We start from the raw sequence: 23,903 nt of genomic DNA, 5'->3' as shown, positions 1-23,903 counted from the left end.
TGCACAGTTACTAAAGGAGGAAGTTTGAGGACCTCAGGTCATGTGATCCCAAATCTGTGAGCTGCCCGGCAAACCTGGTCAAACCCAACCAACCAAGAGCACTCAGAGCTTTTTAGGACCCACTGGACACCCCTTTTCATTACAGGCAGTGTTACGAGAGTAGTCTCTCCATTTTTATGCATCCTTTAGAGGTTCCTTCAACCCGCCCCACGAGGGCTCATCGGGGGAGGTAGTGCTCTTATTTTCAGGAAGAGCCATGACCAGTCCCTCCTCCTGGGTCCCAGTTGGAGCCGGGAGCCTGTCTGCAGAAACTTGTTCCAAGTTGGGCCTCCACAGCTTGTGCTGTGCCCAAGCAGGACAGATTGCTGGGATATGAAAGTGGCTCTGGAGCCAACACACTCGCCGTATGGGAGAGGCTATGGTGCCAACACTGTCATTTTCCACTCCAAAATGTCAGGCGAGAAGTGAGACCAACAGCCTCTTCCCTTAGTGCCTCCAATGGGCGTGCTTTTATCTCTATTGGCAACATCCAATATATTTATTCTCTCCAGAGGAGCATCTCGGCATGAAGAGAAAAGAGTTTGTGAAATTTGGCATATTCAGGGGTCTAATTTACAAAGTTGGGACCAGAAAATGGAACGGCTTTCGAGGTTTTGTTCAGATTGTTAAAAGAGATGCCAAAAGATGTCTTTTTTATGTTCAGTTAGCTTCATCTTTTAATGTCAATACTTGCTTAATGCTGAAGGTAAAAAATGACACGCTGTAATATCCTGCCCAGTTAATTGTTAAAAGGAAATTTAGGGGGAGGGCCTGAAATCGCTTTTTTTTTGTTTCTTAATGACAAAGAATATTTAGCCAGACTAAATGAGGCAAAATAAACAATAAGGAGAAGTTCAGAGACTTTGATTTACGGAAACTCATTTTAAAAGCAAGAGGAGACATGAAAGGCAAAAATTCTACTCAAGTTCAAATAGTTTCCAAGGAAAATTCCTGTAACCTTGAAGAATAATAAAGGCTCATGGATATATTTGGGATTTCTGAATGGTAGGACTGTTTCCCGAGAGCATTTTAACCATCCCAAGTGAAAAATGAGAACAAGGCCTAAATTGTTTGGTGAAGAGCAAAGAACCCTTTGGTTTGAGAAAGAGAGACGGAGACTGTAAGAGTCAAAATGCTGTGAGGGGCTGGAGTTTCACATGAAATATGAGCAATGGTAGCTTTTTGACAGAAAACTTCTTACTCAATGCCACATGCAAAGAATGTATATTACAATCATCTTTTTAATTTTTTTTAAAGTCCATTTCATGCCATCTTGCATCCTATGAGTGTTCCCTTTGCTTTTCAGCCGCGCACAAGGTGTCAGGGTCAGGGGCTCTGCCGAGTGGGGCCTGCTGGGCATACAGAGCTCAGTCTCTCCTCGAGTCTTTGCAGGACTCCAGGCCTCTAGTTACAGCCCCGTCCCCGCCCAGATCCCTGTCAGTCTTGAGGCAGAAGAGCTTCTCTGCCATTATCACGTATTCTCTCCAACACTTCCTACGCCCTTCAAACCTCAAAACCGGACATCATACTCTCCCCTAAGAGGGCTACATGGTAAAGTGAGATATGTGGCTGCTCTCAAGTAACTTCTCCTTCATTGGTGTGGACAAACGTCATGTGACACACACAGAGGTGAAATAATAGCCAGTGTCATCCACTGAATGTAATAAAACCAAGAGCTTTGAAAATGCCGAGAAGAGACAAATTACTTCTATCTGGAACGGCTGGGGAAGACCTCATGAAATAGGGGCCTTGCAAAGGAACGTTGAGGGATGAACGTGGATTGACAAAGCACAATAGGAACACAGGCCTGAGCCTGATGTGCCCTGCACCTTCAGGGAGCCCCAGATCCTTTGTGCCTGTACCAGAGGTTCAGCGGGAGAAGGGGCTGAGGGGGGAGGTGGGGACGTGCCGTGGGAGGTTTGAGCGCTGTGATGGGAACTCAGAGTTGATTCTGGAGGTGAAGTGGGGGCAAACCATTGGGAGCAAAGGAATTATGACGTGCTCAGGGGCCTGTGGGTGGGCTCAGGGGCCCCAGGAAGCCTCTGAAACTGTGTACACGCCTGGGCTCATGCACAGTATGTGTGGTGAGCATGAAGATATGTCCATAGCTTCCTCTAGGTTCTCAAAAGGCCTCGCTGTTCTGAGGTCGAGTTCCAGGGCCAGGCTGGCAGCCTTTTCACTACCGCCTTCTCCCCAGTCCTCTTCTATTTTAATGGCTGGTTCGTGTCCAGGGGAGGGACTGAAGATGGGGAGTGGGGAGAAGGGTGTCAAGCCTGTTCACTTTTTTATTTAGTGAGAGTCAATGTGGCCTCTTTTCCTTCACCCCACTTCTCTCACACTTTTCCTTAGCAGGCCAGGTTGGAAATCTTGTCCTTGGAGCCCTTTGCTCTATAGACCAACAGTAGTGATGGAGTTTTCCAGAGCAAAGATCACGCCCCACCTGAGATTAGTTTTAGCTGTTTTACTACAGTCAGTAACCACTGTGGCAAAGAGCGTCAGGTTGCTCCCTAGAAGCCCTCTGCCTCTGGAGCTGTGGCTGCTGGGTACCAACCCAGGGGCTGCGGGAGCTGGGAAGGAGCTGCCCCAGCATCTGGGGAGGGCAGGGGGAGCATCTGTTGGATCCTATTGAGCCCCTCCGTGAAGACTGCAGAGAGAAGTGGTTTCCAGAGTGGTTTGGCTAATTTTAGAAGCATGGAGGCTAGAAACCCGAAACATCATTCAGAAATGAGTCTTTCTGGGATTTAAAACATTCAAATTTAACCAGCCGGCATTCTGACTGTGTGCCCAGCGCTGGGTCAGATTTTGAGACTCAACAACGTCTATGTGTGTGCGCCTTCGTCTGCGCCTCTCGGCGGGCACTGGGCGTCATTTCACCTTGTACCACAGTACATGCCTTTCCTCGCCCTCACCTGACCATGACCTTGCAAGGTGGAGGTGCACGAGTTACCTGTGAACTCTCCTTCTCACACACACGCACACGCACGCACACACACCCACTCACAGCGCTGGGTTTGCGTCTTGCATATAGTAGATGTCAGTAACTGAGTGCTAAAGAGAATATGCACATTCAAATGTTTGTCGAACGCTCCTTCTGTACTAGACTGCATCAAGCCCTGAAGACAGACTTGGATAAATAAAGTCTGGCCCCTGAACTCTAGAGGGTTATACAATCATGGGAGACGTGAAAATAAGAGTTAACACTTAGGTAAAATGAGCTAAAACCTAAACAAAGGTGGAAGTAAACAAATGAACAGGCATAGAATGGGTCTGGCAAAACTTTGCTTTGATTGGCAGCTCAAAACTGCTCACATTACCTGGGACAAGGACAAGGACCTATTTGACTTACTTCCTCCCCTTCTGCTGGAGCCAAAGGGAACAGAGACCCACATCCAAGCCCCAGCAGAAGGAAAACGTGCCTGGGCACTTCCCCCTTCCTCTCTCCCATCCCATCTCTGTGACGCTGGGAGCCAGGACACTCACTGCCATGGTTTTGCTTAGAAACACAGAAAGGTCAGGACACCTCAGTGTCATAGGGACAGGTGCACTGGGAAGATTAAGATAGGAGGAGGTTGATTTGCAGGAAAAGTTTAGAGGTAGAACTGCAAGTTTTCAGGACTTTCTCAAAGTTAAACACACACCCCTACCTATCCATCTGTCCATCCATCCATCCATCCATCCATCCATCTATTGCCCTTTCCATTTTGCTTTTAGAAGTAAAAATAAAGAAAACAGAGGACTAGAGGATTTTTGGGCTGGGAGGAATTGCAGGGTGGGGTGGGAGCTTCCTGTTTTAATACAAACTGTAAACCAAGGACCACAGCTCTCTCTCCTTCCACTCACCCTGGGAGCACATCCCCCTTTGGTCTTCTCACAAATGTCCCTGGGTTTCATGAGAAAAATCAAACAAAACACATATTTCAAAATCTGTACCATCCCATCTAATTTGAGTTTCTGAGTAACCACTGCCAGGCCTACACTCATCACTGCACCCCCACCCCCAATACTTTCTAATTTTAGAGCTAAGAGCATGGAACTTGACACTGGACATGTTTCCATTTACCATGAAAGGCATGTTTCTCCACAAACAACTGGAGGGAAGGCTTGGAAAATAGGTTTAAAGACCAAGACTTGAAGAACTTTGGCACGGCAATACTCTGGAAATGTCCACCATCCCAGCAAGAGGCAGGAAGCATCGAGAACGAATATGTGCTCTGGCTTCTTTCAAATGAAATGATTTAATTTTAAGAGTCTCAATTCATAAAATAGCCCCAGCTCATTTTCCAAGGAAAAATGAGCATATTTTGTATTTCTTCATTCTTCAAAGAATATTTGGGCCGTGAAAAAAAATTTATACTGAATTTCCTTAAAAGACTTATTTGGGCAATGCCCCCAGTGCCTTGTGAAGGAATATAGAATGGTGAAAAAAAACAAGTTTAACAGGAATATAAACTTTTTTTGTGATTTAGAAGTTAGACATCAGTGTAGCCCTTGTGATAGTCCTAAATAAAAAATAAACTAGAAGAAAACTCTTTAGCATACTGTAGCAAACCATTTCCATAGTTTTACAGATTTAGGAGTGATTTCCACAGAAGGAAAAGCAAAGTCGTCAATTCTGAAGCTGACATTTTCATACCTACATGGATGTCCTCTTTGCCCAAACTGGAGGTCAGTTCCTTTTATTGCCAGGTATAGAATCAAATTATCAATATTTCCCTTTAGTCACCATCTTTTAAGAGGAAAAGTCAGAAAAGATTCCCAATGTAGTTTTAAAAAATCACACAGGACTCCTACTCTTCGGTCTGCCTGACTCCTGGCTCTCACCTACCCACCCCCTCCATCACCTATTCTCCCAGGTGGGCAGCACACTCCCGACACTCGGGCCCTAGGGGTTTGACCTGCTTTTCTTTCCATTCCAGTGCTGCTACTCCCAAAAAGAGCACTTTTCTTCCCCCAAGACCAGCTCCTGGCCAAGGCATAGTCTCCCCAACTCCTCCCTTCTACCTCATTCCTCAAGACAAGCAAGTCAGCAATCAGTTCTCCCATAATTTAAAGAATTGACTGCTAATCCCTCTGTGGGAATTGACATGAAAGTAACAAGCATGAGGAAGCTATAAAAGCTTAAGGAATTTCCCCAGCAATCCAAGGCATGTCCCTGATGGGCCTGACTTTTTCCTTCTTATGTGTCCTCAAGGAGCTTCTTTCAGTTGGTGTTGGATGTTGGGCAAACCCGTAGAGACTGGAGCCCAAGTTAAACTTGATCTGGCTTCCCTGCTGGAAAAATTGATCAGCAGAGTTCTCGGCTATTGTCTAAAGTACACCTACCCAGGATGCCAGACACTGCTGCTCCTCCACCCTGTGCCCACAGCAGACTCAGCTAATCAATCGCAGATCTGCTTCCTAGTGAGCTTAGACGGTGCCCCAGAATCCTTCTCAACAAAGTGCTATAAGATGCCACTAGCAGCTCTTTGGATTTGTCATATGAGATGGATTTGTCATTCCTGTCCCATCCCATCAGAGATCCTGGGCGCTCTAAGTGAGACACATTCATCAGCCAGTTACAAAGGCTGTGTCCACCTTGCAGCAAAGCTTGGCTGCTTTGCCTGTCTTAAGGAAGGGTCATCCAACAGATGGCATTTGGCCTTCCTGCCCCCATGCCCCTGCCAGGATGTGTCAGGCCTGAGGATTTTAGCAAATCTTAACATTTACTCAATTAGTTAGTTCATATGAATTAGTCAGGGGCTAACTACTCGCCTATGAGAAATTTGAGACATTTGGTCTAAACACGGAAAAGGGAGTTCACCTGATGCAGATGGAACAGTTAATTCAGTGAATGGGGATGGCACGTGTGCCCACTTCCTACTGGGTCCTCATCAGAAGACTTGGGAACCTGGTGAGTCAGGCTCCTCTCAGGTATGAAGGGGTGGAGGAAGCGGCTAAGGTGGTGAGTTTCCTTCACGCTCCTGCCCTCCACTGTGGTCGTTTATGGGGCACTTGGAAGAAGTTAAAGCAGAGCGTGTCCCTCCAGTTTATTTTAATGCAGGCAAACGGCTGGGTTGTAGAAACTTGGAGAGATTTACTAAGAGACTTCCTCAGATCCGGGTCTTGTTAGCATTAATGTGCTCTGATGTGGCTCCCACAGTTGTACGTTCTTACGACAATGTCAATCATCTGAATGCATCGGGTTGAGGCTGCTGAGAGAAGGAGAGCTTCTCTAATGTGAACATGAAAGTATACGTGTCCAGATTCACGCAGGAATGTGGTTTGAAAAGGAATCAGAAACAGCCTTTCTTTTCCATTCCTGAACTGCCCTGGGAGCCACAAAGTCACAGATTTGAACCACTGCAGAGCTATTTGGTGGAAAGGAAGTCACTATCTACGAGGAGTCATAGATGAAATGACGTGAATCATGCATGAGTTTCTCTAGCTGCCTCCGGAGTCTAAGCCTGGGGGCATGGCCGAATTCTCAAGCATCTGCCCCATGAGGATGACTCGGTTTTACTGGATTGACCACCTAGATGACGCGATATTTCCAGAAACTTGGGGATCCATCACAGAACAGTACTTGAATTGTCTATGAGCGAACTCTATGCCTCACAACATAAATCAGCTGGAAGTTAAAAGTCACCACAAGTCATGTAAACCTACATCCAGGATTGAGAATTGTTTTTGATTTAATACATTTCACAGTTCTTGAGGATGGTTTAGACTCCTAAATACCAATAATCTCTTGACTTGACCACATCTGATTAAAGACTAATTTTAGGCCTCTAACTGTGTATTATGATCTGAAAATAGTGCTTTGGACTGTTTTTATGTTTCTGATAAATATCTACACGTTCGAATAGCTAACGCATTTACCATTAAAAAATGTCATGCAGCAGCACGCACCACATATGTATTTCTGATGGAATGGTTTACAAATGAAAAAAAAAATTAAACACCCTCATCTCTTAAAGCCATGCCTGGGCTTAACTTCTCTGGATTATTCTACATATTGCAAAGCGTTTATCCTTTGAACTCACTTTTCTTTCAATTTCCAGCCAAATAATTTTTATTTAAATTCAACACATCTTAAGGCTCACGTTCCTGAGTCCAGCGTGAAAGAAAAAGTCCTTCAGGGCTCACTGCCATTTGCCAAGCTGAAATGATTGACACACCCTGTGACCAAGGAGGGCCCAGCCTTTCCTGTTTCAGAATATTAGCCCCTCTCCCACCTCTGCCCCCCAGGTTTTTTTCTTGCTCCCCTTCTCCTCACAGGCCCCCTCCCCTCGCTGCAAGTGATCCTTTGAAATTACCATTTTAATGGATAAATATAGAAGAAGAAAAACATGAACTTCTCTAAGAAGAGGAAACTCTGGTCAGCATTTCCTTCACAGAAATACCTCAGCTTTCATCGGGAAGCTTCAGAGGACTTGGAAGCATTCCAGTGGCTCCTTCCTTTTGCCCTCTGCCATCTTGCCCTCCATCCCTGGACGCTATGTGAGTCCTGACTGGTATCTTCCATCCTCCCAGGAGGGGTTCTCTGGCTCTTCTGTGTGTTTTACTCTCTGCCAGAGGGATGGTGAGCCTCCAGAAAATTTGGCACTTTTTCCATCCTTGGGTATAAGGGGAAGAATGAGAAAAAGAGAGAATTTACTAAAAGTAGTCCAAGATAGTACATTCCTGGATGGGGCACAACTCCCTCTATGGCATTAAGTAGGTCATGTGCAGCGTCTCTGGTTTCACTTCCTCGTCTCTCATGGGAGGGGTGGGACCAGAAGACCTCCAAGGCCCCACCTGGGTCTAGCAAGATGGAATGTGCCCTTCCTCAGGGAGCCCCAGAAAGTGGCCTCCATGGAACTGACCCTTCGTGGCTGTGGGGACAGAGGGGCTGTTTCTGCTCTGTGAAGGCCGTGGGAGGGGCAACTAGCACTTGAAAAAATGACATAAAACAACAAGGAGGGAGAAAAACAAACACTGTGTGATCTCACTAACGTGTGGAATCTAAAAAAAAACAAACCCAGAATCAGAGGACAGATCAGTGGTTGCCAAGGGTGGGGGTGGGGGTTGAGGGAAATGGGTGAAGGGGTCAAATGGTACAAACTTCTGGGTATAAGATGAATAAGCCCTGGGGATGGAATGTACAGCCCGTGACTCTAGTTAACAACACTGTGTTGTATATTTGAAAGTTGATGAGAGAGTAGTTTTAAAGTTCTTGCCATAAAAAAATAATTGTAACTATGTGAGATGATGGATGTGCTAACTAACCTTATTGTGGTTATCATTTTGCAATATATACATATAGAAAATCACTACATTGTACACCTTAAACTTACCCATTGTTATGTGAATTGTATCTCAATAAAACTGGGAAAACAACCATAAGGACCAATATGTGTACGGCACTTCACAGTTTAGATAGGCTTTCACTTACATTATTTCATTTAAAAGTGGAGGAGTACTTTGAGTACAGTCCCCATTTTATAGATAATAAAACTGAGGCTCAGAAGCTAAGTGAGTCTCAAGTCACATGACTAGCAATGGTAGAGCGGAGCCTGCAAGCCTGGCCTTAGATCTAACGCCCTTTGCACTGGGCCAGGATGACTTTCTAAGTTCCTCCTTGACTATCCGGCTGGAAATCCCTGACTCTGGCCACTGGGAGGCTGGGGCCCAGGAGCCCTTCACCTGCCAGGCCACAGGGGGCTTTGTGGGAACATTTCTTTCTTTTTGGATACCCTTTTACTCCAATTTTACTATTATTTATGTTCTTTAATTCCATTCACCAAAGCATCTCATCATCATCTCTTTTTTTTTGGTGAGGAAGATTGGCCCTGAGCTAACATCTGTTGCCAATCTTCCTCTCTTTGCTTGAGGAAGACAGGCACTGAGCTAACATCTGTGCCCCTCTTTCCTCTGTTTTGTATGTGGGTCACCGCCACAGCGTGGCTCAGTGAGTGGTGTAGGTCTGTGCCCAGGATCCGAACCTGCAAACCTGGGCCGCCAAAGTGGAGTGAGCCGAATCTAACCACTATAGCATCTGGCCGGCCCTCATCATGTTCTTATAATTCAATTTCACCTCTATAAGAAAAGTCATGGCCCTGGGAGCAGGGGAGACATCCACACAGCAGGATTTGCTTTCTCCATCTCTAGGGATCCCCATGTAAGGCACATATTTATTAGGATCTTAAAGGGAGCAACATAAATAGAGCAGCTTTTCTTAAACCTAAGAAATATGTCTCACTGTTTAAATAAACAACAACAATCCCTCAAGCCTCTTAGTATGGATTTAAATTGTTTTTACTATGTTTCTTGACTATGTCCAAACAAAACATAAACTAGACTTGAAGTTTAATAAAAATTCCTTAAACTTTATGGTGCTTAGGTAAGTGTCTGGTTTTGCTGAAACTAAACTGCCATGCTGGATTAAATGGCAGGTGTAGCATGGGTCTGCATTTGGTCCTGCATTTGGCCTTCGGAATACTATTAGCAGAGGATGCCCAGGCACCAGAAACTTGTGGGAAACAGCATTGATAACTGCAATGCTTTTTTACCACTTTAAGATCCTCAGTCTCCTACTTAACCAAAGCTTTGCGGGGAACAGCCGTGGAAGCCTTGAAGCCAGCTCTAACTGCAGTCACCTAAGACCTCTGCCTTTTCCACTTGAAGATAAGGTTCATGGCTTGCTGGCTAATTCTTGCTGCAGGCTGTTAGACAAAAACAAGGTAAAGACACGGATGTGCGATATGCCTGCCTGCACGTGAGTGTGGACTTTTGAGTGTGGCTGGCTTCCCCTGCGCATGCTCTGGGCAGGCCCAGGTCTTCCACCCCACCAGGGGGAATGCCTTCACAGACACAAAGGCAGCCGCAGGCCCTGAAGAGCCAGGTGGCACTCAGGTCTTGGTGGTCCCCCAGATGACCCAGTAGAGGTTCATATAATTTGGGGGGATCATCATTGCAGAAATCTCAGTACTGCAGGGACCTGGTTGAGAAGTAGTGGTCTGGGGTACACGATGTCACATCTTGGGTTGAAGTCCTACTCCTTTTCGATAACTCTACCACCCAATCACAAGTCACCTAACCTCCCTGCACATTGATTTCTTTATCGAAAAGATGGGGACATTAATAACGGCTGCTTTTCTAATCTTACAGGATGGCTATAATGCAGTGGTTCTCAAAGTAGGGTCCCCAGAACAGCAGCGTCTGGGAAATTGTTTAAAATGCAGATTCTCAGGCCATCCCCTAGATTTACAGAATCAGAAACGCTGGGTTGCAGCCCAGGAATCTGGGTTGGAACAAGCCCACCAAGTGATTCTGATGCCCTCTGATATTTGAGAAGCCCTGCTATAAAGCAATGAGATAAGGAACTCGACAGTGTCTGCAACTGCTATGCCGACGTCCTCATGTAGAGAAGCTCAGCTCTCTGGAAACCCTGGTTACTGTTCTATCACCCAGACTCCTGTTAAAACACAAATACCCCTGAGGTGAGTGACACCTTTCGCTTTAACAGGTGTCAGTCGTTCTCAACAGGCATCACAGGCAACCGGTTAGCTAGGAATAAACCCTTTCCAGAATAGAAAGGTAGGAAGGTTGAGAATGCTCTTGCTCCTCTGTGTGGCAGACAAGGGACAGGAGGGAGAAAGAGAAAAGCGGCTTGGAGCCACACAGACTTGGGTCATATTCCAGCTCCACCACTTACCAGCTACGTGACCTTAGGCAAGCTGCTTAAAGGACATTGTGACAACAATAATGACCTCCATAGGGTTTTGGGGAGGGTTAAATGACACGATACATGCCAAGCACTCAGCACAATGCATGGTTCATCCAGGTATTCAATAAGTGGTATCCATCATTAGGAGCAGGGTGTCCAGGCTGCTTGAGGCTGCCACGCAAGACGGGTCTTCTTTCCACATTGCTCACTTCTCCTCCCTACATCATCTCTGTTATTGTTATTATTATCATCATCACCAGCAACATCTTCACCCCTTCTGCCCCAGAGCTTCCTGACCTTAGCTTGAGATGGCCACCCTAAGATGTCCTGGAAAGGTTAACCACCAAGAAAGGAAAAGGGGCATTTCCCAGGTTCATGGCTGCCTCAAAGGGCAGGCTGGGCCGTGCTCTGGTCCCCAGAGGTGGCAGTGGTGTATGCCACATTTTGAAGCCTGAAACTTGGCAGACAACCTGAGAAACAAGTCCTTCTTCTATGTCCATCCCCTTCTCTGGCCCAGAGGTGTGGCAGCTACAGCCCGAGGTGGGCAGAGTAGATAGGAGCCGACCCACAGCTGTTGTCCATTGTTAACCACCGGTGGATCCAGCCTGCCCAGATTTTATCTCTTGGGTGGCCCTGGACACCTGTCTGCCCAGGTTCAGCCTCTCTGGGCTTGGCTTGTCTTCCCTGGATGACTCAGGGTCTGCTGGCCAAGAGTTGCCTTCAGCTCCCCTCCCAATAATGAGAGCAGGTCAGATTACTTCAGATTTAGTAAGGACACTCCTTGAGGCTGCCTTTGTCACCCATCCACAGTGGGAATTCTCTTTTAAGGAGCAGAGAGCCACACCCTTCTCCCAGAATGGGGGGTGGGGTGGACTTTCCAGGTGGCACATGAGCAGGGCTCATTTCATAATGGCCAGTCCATAGGTGAGGGACCAAGGGCGGGCCTGGCCTGAGCAGTCTGAGAGGTACATGGCCTCCTGGGCCCGCTTGGTCAGCCCTTCCCAGCCCTTCCGCTCAGACTACAACTCCTCCATACCCCACCTGCCCAAACAGCTGGAGGGAGATGCTGCTGCAGGCGTGGGGGGCAGAGGAAGGGTGGAAAAGCTGGGGTACTGAGTGCTCAGTGACAGTTGACTGGAAACCAAACGAAGCTGCCAATGGGCAAGACGTAGCTGGAAGGCTCCCGCTCCATCCCTCACTCCCCTGGGAGCCCTGGAGCAGCCTTTGTGTACACACGCCACCGTCTCACTTTGACTTGAACCCTTCCCACCACAGGAAAGTACTCTGACCCTTACCTGTGGCTCAGGACGGTGAAGGGACATGTCTGGGTCACACGCTGGTAAGGGAAAGAACTTGGACTCATCCTATGAGGCCTGACTCCAAAATCCATCTACCACACTCTCAGTTTTTAAACTTTTTTTAAACAAAATTTGAACATTTAAAAAGAATATAAAATCCTATGTGCCTCTCTGTACTATCTTTGCAACTTTCCGTGAATCTGTAATTACTTTAGAATAAGTTTAAAAAAAAAAAAACGGGGCCCCAATGTATAAACTGTATCCCCGAGATGTTGTTGGAAGTCGGGCGAGTGGCTCCCTTTTCAGCGGCAACGTTGGAAAGGAGTGTGGCGTTTCTGGGGGCCTGGGATGTTCTGTTTCGGGATCTGGGTTGGTTCCACAGGTGTGTGCAGTTCGTAAAAACTCATTGATGATCAACTGCATTTTTCTAAATAAGTGTTAAACTTTAAAAGATAAAGATACATCAAAGTGGAGGTGCTCTGGTTGAACAGGAAGAGGGGTTGGGATTTGCTCAGCTCCTCCTACCACCTCCCTGCCCGTAACCCCCTGAGGAACCCAGCGTTCTTTGGAACACAGTGTGGAATCTGGCTCCCAGTTCCTTCTACTACAACGTGAGCTCCGTGAGGACCTTGTTCTGCAGGGCCTGCACGGATCATCGGTAACCATTTCCCATGATCTAGTTACAAACTGTAGCCCTCAGTTAAAAACCACCATTCAAATGCGTGTGAAGAAGAGCTTGGTCCTGGATACGGAGGACACCGCTAGAGAGTGCGGAGTGGAAAAGGAAACAGCAGCCTCTGGGTCTCCCACAGGAAGGCTGTGGTCCCCAGCTGGGTAGGACAGCCTTACACTGCAAGCATCAACTTAAGGGGAGGATTCCCAAGGGAATCTGGGTAAAAAAACAAAAACAAAAACACTTTATAACCTGAAAGGAATTGGTCCAGACTTATAATCACAGGGAGCTGGAAATAATGGCCATTCAACTGAGGATATAAAACAAACAAGCAAGCCTCACTCGCTTCTACGTCAGCTACATGCTTTATTTCCACTTGATTTGGCTTTTATGAAGATTTCTGAGTGGATTATGCACTTTTGATCAGCATGCCTCAGCCAGGTTGTTTTTCTCCTCATGCTTGGAAGACGTGGTTAACATTTTTTCCTTTAATACACCAAGTTAGTTTCCACTGTTACCTGCCCGCCACTGTACCTGGAATCAGCAGTAGCTGCCAACACACAGCTAAGGGCAGAAGTTAGCCCAGTGTGAGGTTAATTGGACCAAATTGAAGCCATGACTGTTTAACAGATCCTCTCAGAGATCTATGGGAGGACAGCTTAAGTAGGCTCCCCCAAGACTTGGGGAAGTTTGGAAGTGAACTTGCCCTTGCTCTTTGCAGTAGCAGGGTCCCCCGCTTTATGTGTCAAATAGCCACACGCCAGGCTGCTGTGGGATGAAGCTGTTAGGGAAGAATCTTTTATGGGCTCCTGTTTCTAGAAGAGGGCTATTCCCTGAGGCGTTCAGGAAATGATAAAAACAGTGAATCAGACTACTAACCCAACTGAGGATGGGAGGGGAGGGGAGGAAAAAGGCATGCAGGTGTCAGAGTCTCCTACTTGGTGACATGGCTTTCCTGTGACGTTCTTTCCAGTTCAATCACACTCCACTTAACCTCAAGAAAAGCAGAGTTTTATTTTACTGAATTTTCAGACTAAGCGGAAAATTCTTTTCTGATACACCATTTGTCATCAGAAAGCCATGTTCTCTACAATTCCAGGACATTCTCTACCTTAGGACCCCTCGTCTGTGGAACAAAGGCTATAAGGTTCCGGTTGGTCAAAGTGTAAGTCACCAATGGCAGCACGCAGCTCTTACGTTAAAAGCCAGCCCCCTAGACAGCATTCATCAGAGGTTCCTCTAGTCAAGGAAGGTATAGTGGTCCCTCTGTGCTTCCAGGACACCAGGCTTGTTGGGTATAATCGTGGGAGGCTTATTTTAATATTGACACACTAGAATCCTTCCAGAAAAGAGACCAGCATGGTAAACTGTCTGGGAGCTGTGTCAGTTGAAGAGGATGGGCATGTGTAGCCCAGAGAAGAGAAGACTTATCTGGGAGTGGGGTTGTCCCTGAGGGAAGAGCTATGACCTCTGGGTGATGGTTCTAATGAGCGATGGTTTGATACCCAGCTCCTAGATAAGGTTTCCCGGTGCCCCAGTCACTGATCTGAACACTGTACATACTATGAATTCATTTAATGCTCACAACATCCTCGTGGAGTATTAACTCTTATTATCATTCTCATTTTACACGTGTGGAAACAAGCATAGAGAAGTTTCGTCGTAACTTGCCCACAGTCACACAGCTATAAATGACAGAGCTGGAATGTGAACCCAGCTTTCTGACTCGCTCCGGGTTTCTCAACCTTGGTAATATTGACATTTTGGACTGGGTAACTGGGGAGCTGTCCTGTGTGTTGTGGGATATTTAGTGGCATTCCTGGCAGCTATCAACCAGATGCCAGCAGCACCCCCAAGTCATGACAATCAAATGTCTCCAGACATTGCCGAATGTTTCTTGGAGGGCAAAATCGCCGTCAGTAGGAGTCCTCCAGGATGGGACATCCTGCTTCATGCAGGAGAGGGAACCCCCACTGTTGCCCTCCTCTTCGACTCAGTTGTGGGGGCCACTGAGGACCTCTCCACCTCGAGGTTTCATGATGCTCATCCTAAGTGAACACCGTGATTGCACGGGGCCTTGCAATTGCCTAGAGACAGAGGTGGTTTGATTTTTGACATTTCCAATATTTCCTAGTTTTATTGTCATTTGCCTCTGTGTCCCAAAAGTCGAAGGCCAGAAAGCATTCTGACTAATTGGGGCAAAAATTGAGGCAAATCCTAATTTTACCTAGCACTTTATATATATATCCCATTTAATCCTCACAATAATCCTAGTGAGTTAGATACTTTTATCCCCATTGTATAGATGAGAAAACTGAGGTCCGGAAAGTTGAGAAACCTGCCCAAGGTCATAGTTAATAAGTAGCAGAGCCAAGATTTGTAGCCAGATCTGTTGACACCAAAATGCACTTTTTTTTTTTTTTTGGTGAGGAAGATTGGCCCTGAGCTAACATCTGTGCCAATCTTCCTCTATTTTTTGTATGTGGGATGCCACCACAGCATAGCTTGATGAGTAGTGTGTAGGTCCACACTAGGGATCCAAACCCATGAACCCCAGGCTGCTGAAGTGGAGCACAAACCCAATCACTACACCACTAAGCCAGCCCTGATCCATATACTTTTTTAAGGGGCACAGATTTGGGCACTCAGAGATAAGCTCAGACACATGATACTCACAGTGACACACCAAGACATGAATAACCTGAGCTGGAGGAGTGGATTTGGGGACAAGGGGTAGGGGACCGCCTGCCTCCACCCTCCTGGGAGACAGCTTAGTGTTATAGCCCCTGTGACAGGGGCTGAGGCTGGGGTTGAGGAGCACATTTCGGAGCTGTGTACCTGTGCCCCACCCTTGTCCAGCGCAGGCCCCATCCTTGCTCTCCTGGACCACCAGCCTCCTCTGGTTCGTTATCTCCCCTCCAGTGTGCAGAGCAGTCTATGAAAACCACCCGTCTGACAATGTCACTCCTCTGCTCTCAATCCTCCATTGCTGCTCTTCTCTCAGAGCCAAAGCCTGAATCATCCAAGGCCAGACTCGTCTAGCCCTCTCGGCTCCCTGACCTCATGTCCTCCACCCCCCACACTCGTTCCTCCTTTCTCTTCCTTGAATTTCATGTTCTTTCCCTCATGCCAAGCTCTTGGTGTCACATCAAGCGTTTGAGTAGGGTATTTGTGAGTATGTAAGAGTTACTGCCTTTCTTTATTGTCTATGCTCCAGGTAGTCCAGTTATTCCTCCATGATCTATACCCTTGTGGGGCTGGCACAGTGCCTGTCACATTGTAGGACTCAATCGATATTTGCTGAATGTTTATTTAGCAAGTAGATAATTTATGTTCTCATCTAAGGCACTGATGAAACCGCCAAACAGAAGTCAGCCAAGGTGGGGATAGGTGGCTGCCAGCAGACAGTGCCCTCTGGGTGACTTCAGGCCCTTCAGTCGCATCATCTGGGTCATGCAACCTCCCAATGTCATTCACCTGCGTCTTCGTGCAGCCCGTGCATCTCTGCACCTCCAAGTCTTATTCACCAGGCGCCAGGAGAGCACAGCAAATGCCTGCTAAGGTTCCTTCAGGCCATGCCTACGCACTCCTTTGCTCTCCCAAGCCAAGAATCCTTTATAACCAGAAAATGAGCCTAACCTTGAGGCCTAGCCCCGTCCTGCCTTTTAGTGGTCTCTCTTCCTTAAGTTCTCAAAGTCTCTTGGTCATTTACTGATTGATGTTCTGACCCTTAGGGAACTGGGAACACCCTCTGGACAAGTGGACCTAGGACAGGTGTAATTTTTTTTCAACTCTGCTAAGGTATAACAGACTTTCAGTAAACCACAAAAATTAAAATTGCACAAGTCGATGGTTTTAGCAAATGTTTACACTCATGAAACTCTCACTCCAATCGAGATAATGCACATATCCGTAATCCCCAAAGGTTCCTCTATGCCCCCGTGTAACCTGTCCCTTTCTCTCCCTGCATCCTGAGGCAGCCACTGATCTGCTATCTATCACTGTAGCTTAGCACGCATGTTTAAAAACTTTAAACAAATGGAGTCATGCTGTATGGATCTGCAGCGGGAGGTATCTGGCTTCTTTCACACAGCATAATGATTTTTTAAAAAATTATTTTATTGAAGTCATATTGGCTTATAACATTGTGTAAATTTCAGGTGTACATTATTATATATCAGTTTCTGTATGGACTACATCATGTTTGCCACCAATAGTCTACATGATTTTGTCTTTTTTATGGCTGAGTAGTATTCCATGGTGTATATATACAGCATAATGACTTTAAGATTCACCCATGTTGTGGCATGAAGTAATGCTTTGTTCCATTTTTGCTGAGTAGCATTCTGTTATATCAATATATTACAATTTCTTTATGCATTCACCTGTTAATGGACATTTGGGTTGTTTCCCATTTTGGATTATTTCAAATAAGGCTGCTATGAACATTTGTGTACAAGCCCTTCTGTGGACACATGTTTTCATTTCTCTTGGGTAAATACCTAGGAACAGAATGGCTGGGTCATTTGGTAGATGGAAATTTAACTTTTTAAGAGACTGTCAAACTATTTTCCAAAGTAGTTGCACCATTTGACATTCCAACCACAACGTATAATTCCATTTGCCCCCATATCCTCACCAATACTTAGCATGGTCAGTCTTTTTAATTTTAGCCATTTAATAGAGATATAGTGTTATCTCATTCTGGTTTTAATTTGCATTTCTCTGATAGCTAATGATTTTGAACATCTTTTCATGTGCATATTGACTTCTTTCCTAAAGTGTCTGTTCAAATATTTTGACGATTTTTAATTGGGTTGTCCTTTTTTCAATTTAGTTGTAGAAGTTCTTTATACAGTCTAGAAACAAATCCTTTATCTGATATATTTGTAGTGAATAGTTTTTTCTAGTTTGTGGCTTGCCATTTCATTTTCTTGTCAGTGTCTTTTGAAGACAAAAGTCTTAAATTTTGATGAAGTCAATTTATTTTGTAATTTATCTGATATATCTAAGAAATCTTTGCCTACTCCAAAGTTGCAAAGATTTTTCTCCTGTGTGTTCTTCTAGTTTTAGCCTTTACATTTAGGTCTGTGGTCCATTTCAAGTTAATTTTTGTATGTGGTGTGACGTAAGAGTTGATGTTAATTTTTTTCTACATAGTATTCAGTTGTTTCATACCGTTTGTTGAAAACTTTCCTTTCCCCATTGAATTGCTTTGGCACCTTTATTGAAAACCTCCTATTAGTATATGTGTGGGTGTATTTCTGGACTCTCTCTTTTGTTCCATTGATCTATATGCCAGTTTTTTGCTCATGCTAAGCTGTCTTCATTACCGTAGCTTTATAGTAAGTCTTGAACTCAGGAAGAGTGAGTCTTCCAGCTTTGTTCTTTTTAAAATTAGCTTTGGCTATCCTGTGTCCTTTACCTTTCCATATACATTTGAAAATAAGCTTGTCAATCTTTACAAAAAATCCTCCTGGGATTTTCATTGAGAATATGTTGAATCTGTGGAACACCTTCGGGAGAATATTGAGTCTTCCAATCAATAAACGCAGTATAGCTTTCCATTTAATTATATCTGCTTTAATTTTTCTCAGTAATGATTTGTAGTTTGCAGCATAGAAGACTTAGATATCTTTTATTAGATTCATTTCTAACTATTTGATGTTGTGTGGTGCTATTGTAAACAGAATTGCTTTTCAAAAACTTCATTTTCCAACTGTTTGCTGCTAGTATATAAGAATACAATTGATTTTCTTTTAACTTTGTATCCTACAACCTTACTAAATTTGTTTATTTCTATTCAATATTTTGTAGACTCCTTGGGATTTTATATATAAACAATCATAACATCTGCAAATGAGGACAGTTTTATTTGTTCCTTCTTGATCTTTATACCTTCTGTTTCTTTTTCTTGCCTGATTGCAATGGCTAGGACTGCCAGTACAATGTTGAATAGAAGTAAAAGCAGGCATCCTTGCCTCATTTCTGATCTTAGGGAGAAGGCATTTAATCTTTCACCATTTGAGCTTTTGGTTTTTTGTAGACGGCCTTTATCAAGTTGAGGAAGTTTCTAGTTGCTGAGAGTTTTTATCATGAATGGGTGCTGAATTTTATCAAATGCTTTTTACGCATTGATTGAAATGGTCAGATGGTTTTCCTCCTTTACCAAGTGTCTTAGTCCATTCAGGCTGCTATAAGAAAATGCAAGAGCTAGGGTGGCTTATAAACAACAGAAATTTATTTCTCACAGTTATGGAGGCCAAGATCAAGGTGCCAGCAGATTCAGTGTCTGGTTAGGGCTCACTTCCTGGTTCATAGATGGCCATCTTTTCTCTGTGTCCTTAAACGGCAGAAGGGATGAGGGAGCTCTCTGGGGTCTCTTTGACAAGAGTACTGATCCCATTCATGAAGGCTCCACCCTCATGACCTCATCACCTCCCAGAGGCTCCGCCTCCTAATACCACCACACTTGGGATTAGGTTTCCACATGTGAATTTTGGGAGGACACAAGCATTCAGTCTATAGCATCAAGATGGGTATAATTTTATGAAGGTAAGAAAAGGTGTGGAGTATGAGATTCTGCCACCATGGGAAGCCCCAGACGTCTTGGGGAAGAGAAGTGAAGGTGATATAAGGATCAGAAAGAGCACAAGCCTTTCAGTCAGCCAACCTGGCCTTGAGACCCAGTTCTACATCTTACTACAAGGAAGTTAACTTAATCACTTTGAGCCTCCTCTTCTCATCTGTAAGATAAAGGCAATAATACCTACTTTGAAAGGCTGTGATGAGGATTAAAGAAAAAAATATACACATAGTGGGTAGGGAATATAAACAATATAAACAATAGACACTCCTACATATACTGCTGGATGTGAAACTCTGGAGGCGTTAGTCCTGGAGGGTAAAGATATGCACAGCTGTGATGACAAAGACAAAATCCCAATCCAGCTTTAGCCGAGGGTGGTGAAAATTACTCATGTGAATATCTGGATAAAGGTCTCTCTACTTCTTTCCTGTGTGCCTTGACTATCCTGAGTAGCAAACATATTAGATAAAAAGCATGTGCATCCCCAAAGGGCATTATTTTTTGGTTAAACGACGTGCTCAGATGCTGGTGTAACTGAGTCCAGAAGATCCAGAACCCATCTTTTGTAAGAAGGTCATCTTTTTCAATCATAGGTTTAAAAAATTCCTGATAGTTAAAGGTACGGTCACACAACACCCCCATTTTGGATCTCCAATTCAATTTAAAATCTATCACAGCAATTGGTGTCATCCAATCCTTGGAATAGCCTACATTGGGAGAAGGGTAATTTAGCATATCTCAAAGTGTGCTGCATCGAATCAGGGATATCAACAGTATGACACGAATAAAAGTGTCTTGTATATTAAATGATCGAATAAATCTGCACTTAGTTAATCATAGCTAAACACTATTTTTAAATCACAGGCTTTAAGATACTAATGTGCAACGTGACTCTCCAAGAGGAATCGATAGGCTGCAGAGTTTCCCATAGATATTTGATTTCAGAGCTCTTTCACAACTCACTGTCTCTTTGGTTCCAAAAGGCCAAACTTTAGGAAAGACGGATGTGATTTGACTCATGTCTTAGTGGCATCATATTCCAAAAGTTGTAACCTCAAAATCAAACATTTTGAGAAAAATTCAGGCAAATTTGCTCATTGGAACCTTCCACAGAGCCCAAGCCTTAGTAGGCAATGTGTAAGTAGGATTATAGTGTTGTTAGGTATTATTATCCCCCTTGTACAAATGAGAAGAAACCTAACACAGGATGCTAACCACTTTGTATATTTCACCTAAGTTAACTATGTCAGCATCCCTGTAATGTAGGCATCATTATATCCATTTGACAGCAGTGGAAGGAAATTAAGCGACTTGTCCAGGGTCACACAGCTAGTGGGAGAGTATGAGAGGGAGTCCAGTCTCTAGCACTAGGCTGGAAGGTCATCATAGTTGTCTCCATCCAGCTGAGGTGAGACCGTCATTGGGACAAAAAAGGACAGAGACGCAGGTGCAGGTTCCTCCAGGAGGATGGCACCCTGCAGGTGCCGCTGACTCACCCCCACCTAACCTCCCTTCCAGGTGAGGCTTTGGGGGCAAGAGGGAGTGAATGTAGGTGTTCAAGAACTTTGAGTTCCCTAAACATCAGGCCTTTGTTTTCTGCAGACGCCAGATAGTGCCAGGAGCTAATCATCACTCAGATCTGCAATTCTGGGCTGACAAACATGATAGCTTTCAGATCTGTAAGGCCTTTTATGCAGCCCTTGTTGACCTGACTGCTTACATTTAGGAAGGAAGTAGGCAGACGTCCTTCAGCGAGAGGTCCACATGAATAATCTTCACTACCCCTGGCCCTGCCCAGTTTTAAGCTGAATGGGAGGGGGAGAGGGAACGGCCAAACCTTGAAAATTCAGGAAATCGTAGGTGGAGGAGAGTGAGGAAAATGTTAACCTGACATTCAAAATTAATATTTGTTCATAAGGTGTTTACTCGATTGTATTAATTGGCAAGTAATTGCCAGGGTGTGGGGAGGGAAATACCTCATCAGAGGAAGCTAAGTGTAATTTAGTAATCCCGCAGAGACACGGAACAGACACGGTCCTCAGATGTTTGGAAATCTGACTTTAAATGGAATTTGTGGGTGGAGGGAAGCACTCGGGTTTGCCTCTATTTCGAAGACGCAAACCATGACCAGGTTAAATATTCCAGGTTTAGATTTGACTGTTTTAATGTTGGGCAGGGGAGGGGAGGAGCGGGCAGTGAAGTATTAGCTCCCCAAAAAATGATGCCATTTCTTTCTTAGCTTCAAAAATAGTTTGATAAATCAACTTGGGTCCCTGGTCCATATACAAAGGCCACCTAGAGTAAGGGGATCAAAGCAGAGATCAAAATGAAAAATTAATCAGAGATTGTAGAAATGACCTGCAAAATAAATGGTACCAAAAATCCAGGTAGGCAGTTTTATCGTCTCTGGGGCCCTGGATCCACTTAGGCATCTGATGAACACTGATCAGATGCACACAACTATGTGTAAATCTGAGGCACTCACTGTCTCACTGTGGCCTCGCCATGGACCTTCTGGGCGTGTAGAGCTTAAATTAAGAAGCCCGAATCTTGGCAGAAACCAGTTTTAAACTAATAAGTGGCATTACGATCCTACCCTTTAGTTTTGAGATAATTAGCTGAGACAACTTTTAGAGCTATCTCTGGGACCACTCCAAGAAATCATTTCACTTAATCATCTGAGGTAGTCTATTAAATATCGGCTGTTCTGAAAAATTAGTCTGCAAGCTGCCAATACTGGTGACTTATTACAACTGATAAAAGACCATCACCTACAGGATGGATTTGGATCCCATTAACCCCTGCCTGGCTGTGGAGCAAATACTGAACATGGTGGCCTGGTTTAATGAGATGGGGTTTGGAATGGGATCTTCCAACGCCAGTAACTATTGATTCCCGGGGAACTGTTTTTGTCCTTGGGAAAGTACTCAGTGAGACAGGCTGTGCCTTCATTGTGCGTATTTGACAAGAGTCTTCTTCCCCCATAGAGAAGGTCATCAGCAAACAGTTGGGATGGGGGGACCTCAGGCTCCAGGGGAAATGCTCAGGGATTCTCCACCCTGAACTGCAGCTGGTATTCCCCCTGACTCCTGGGCTGTGGACCTAACACAGACTCTCCCCAAGGCCAGGCTTGGAAGGTGAAACTGATGAGCATTAACAATCCGCTCATAAGTCTTGGCTGCCTTTCGGATTAGTTCAAGGAGTTACAGAGAGAAAGAAGACATTGACCAGTGACAGGGTCTCCCCCTCAAACCCAAGCAACGAAGGCACTTCCTAAATCCTTCTGATGCTGCTAGGTCACTCTGTCACTCCAGAGCAATGCCCTCCCACATATATGTGGGTCATCCTAACTGGAGCAAATTCCTTTACCTGGGACAAGAATGTTTTCCAATCCAAGATAGGGGGTGGGAGGACTCCTGGTCTGGTGCACAATAGTATATATGGAGGGTTAGACGAGTTGGGGCTAGGCTGTTTGGGAGGCTGAGGGTCACCATAACTGTACCTCACAATGGATCCCCCGCTGGAACAGAATCTGAATGGTGTGCACAGGTGGGCATCTTGGCATGCTTTTGAAGACAGCGGTTCCAGAGCTTGTTTTTAGGGCAGAGTGACTGGAGTCCTCTACTCTGTGGCACACCCTCAATCATTCATAAGTAAACTTATAGTAAATCAGATCACCCCTCAGACTAGAGTCTAGGTTCTAGTCCACCTAGGTGCTTCAGGTGATTTTTAAGAAAAATTAAACACAAAAATTCTTAAAGTTGAGAAATGTCGTACCATGAACCTAATTTCCCACCCTCTCCTCCCCCTCTTGCCCCTCACCCATGAACTGGGAAAAGACCCAAGTTCCTTGCTTGGGAACAAATCACCCCAATCTAGCCTGTGATGCGAGAGCATCAGCTGTGAGCCATTGGTTTAAGGTTTTAAAAGAGAAGTGAAGGACAAGAGAGAGAGAGAGAGAGAGAGAGGGAAGGGAGGAATTATTTACATTGGCATTAACTGGATTAAGTCTTAATATTGTCTAATTATAGCAGGCATTTCCTTTCAGCCTGGCTTCTTGTTTCTCAAAAAATCATGGTGTCTCACCTAGCTTTCCATTAAGCCTAACAATTTAAATCTATTTCCAGCAGTCTGAATGGCAGTCTCGTGTGGACTCAGTGAGATTTCTTTCTATTTAGATTTTCTGAAAATACTTAAAACGAGAGTTTATTTATGGCTCCCTAGCAATGAGGAGGGAGCTGCTGGAGTAATTTTAGGAGGCCAGAAGCCATCCTCACCCCAGAACTCTCCTTCCAGTGGCTTCCAACATAGCCTCAAATGTTTCCCAATACAGTTGTCCAAGAAGTGTTTCCAGTAAGCAGTGAGGCATACTGGAAAGAGAATGGACCTGGGAGTGAAGCAAACTTAGACTCAAATCCTAGTTGTTCTATCCATTATTAGCTGGTAAACTTAGAAAATTATGTAGCCTCTTAAAAACTTAGTTTCCTCTCTATATAAATGACTGTTATTAGTTTGGGTCTGACTACTAAAATTGATGATACACTCATGTGTTGCTTAATGATGGGGACATACTCTGAGAAATGCATCATTAGGCAATTTCATCGTTGTGCAAACATC

At 44.9% G+C, this 23,903-nt stretch overlaps 1 long non-coding RNA gene across 1 annotated transcript in view; it reads right to left on the bottom strand.

The window, feature by feature from the left end:
• Positions 1-1,277: 1,277 nt before the first annotated feature.
• The window catches only part of LOC111775334 (uncharacterized), a 28,287-nt gene continuing 5,661 nt past the window's right edge, over positions 1,278-23,903 (bottom strand). The window contains exon 2 of the long non-coding RNA XR_011422589.1: positions 1,278-7,634. This is a non-coding gene — a long non-coding RNA (uncharacterized lncRNA). The remainder of the gene's footprint in view (positions 7,635-23,903) is intronic.

Source organism: Equus caballus, chromosome 10, assembly GCF_041296265.1.
Source record: "Equus caballus isolate H_3958 breed thoroughbred chromosome 10, TB-T2T, whole genome shotgun sequence".
Classification (NCBI taxonomy): Eukaryota; Metazoa; Chordata; class Mammalia; order Perissodactyla; family Equidae; genus Equus; species Equus caballus.
This window is presented reverse-complemented; position numbering and strand designations above follow the sequence as displayed.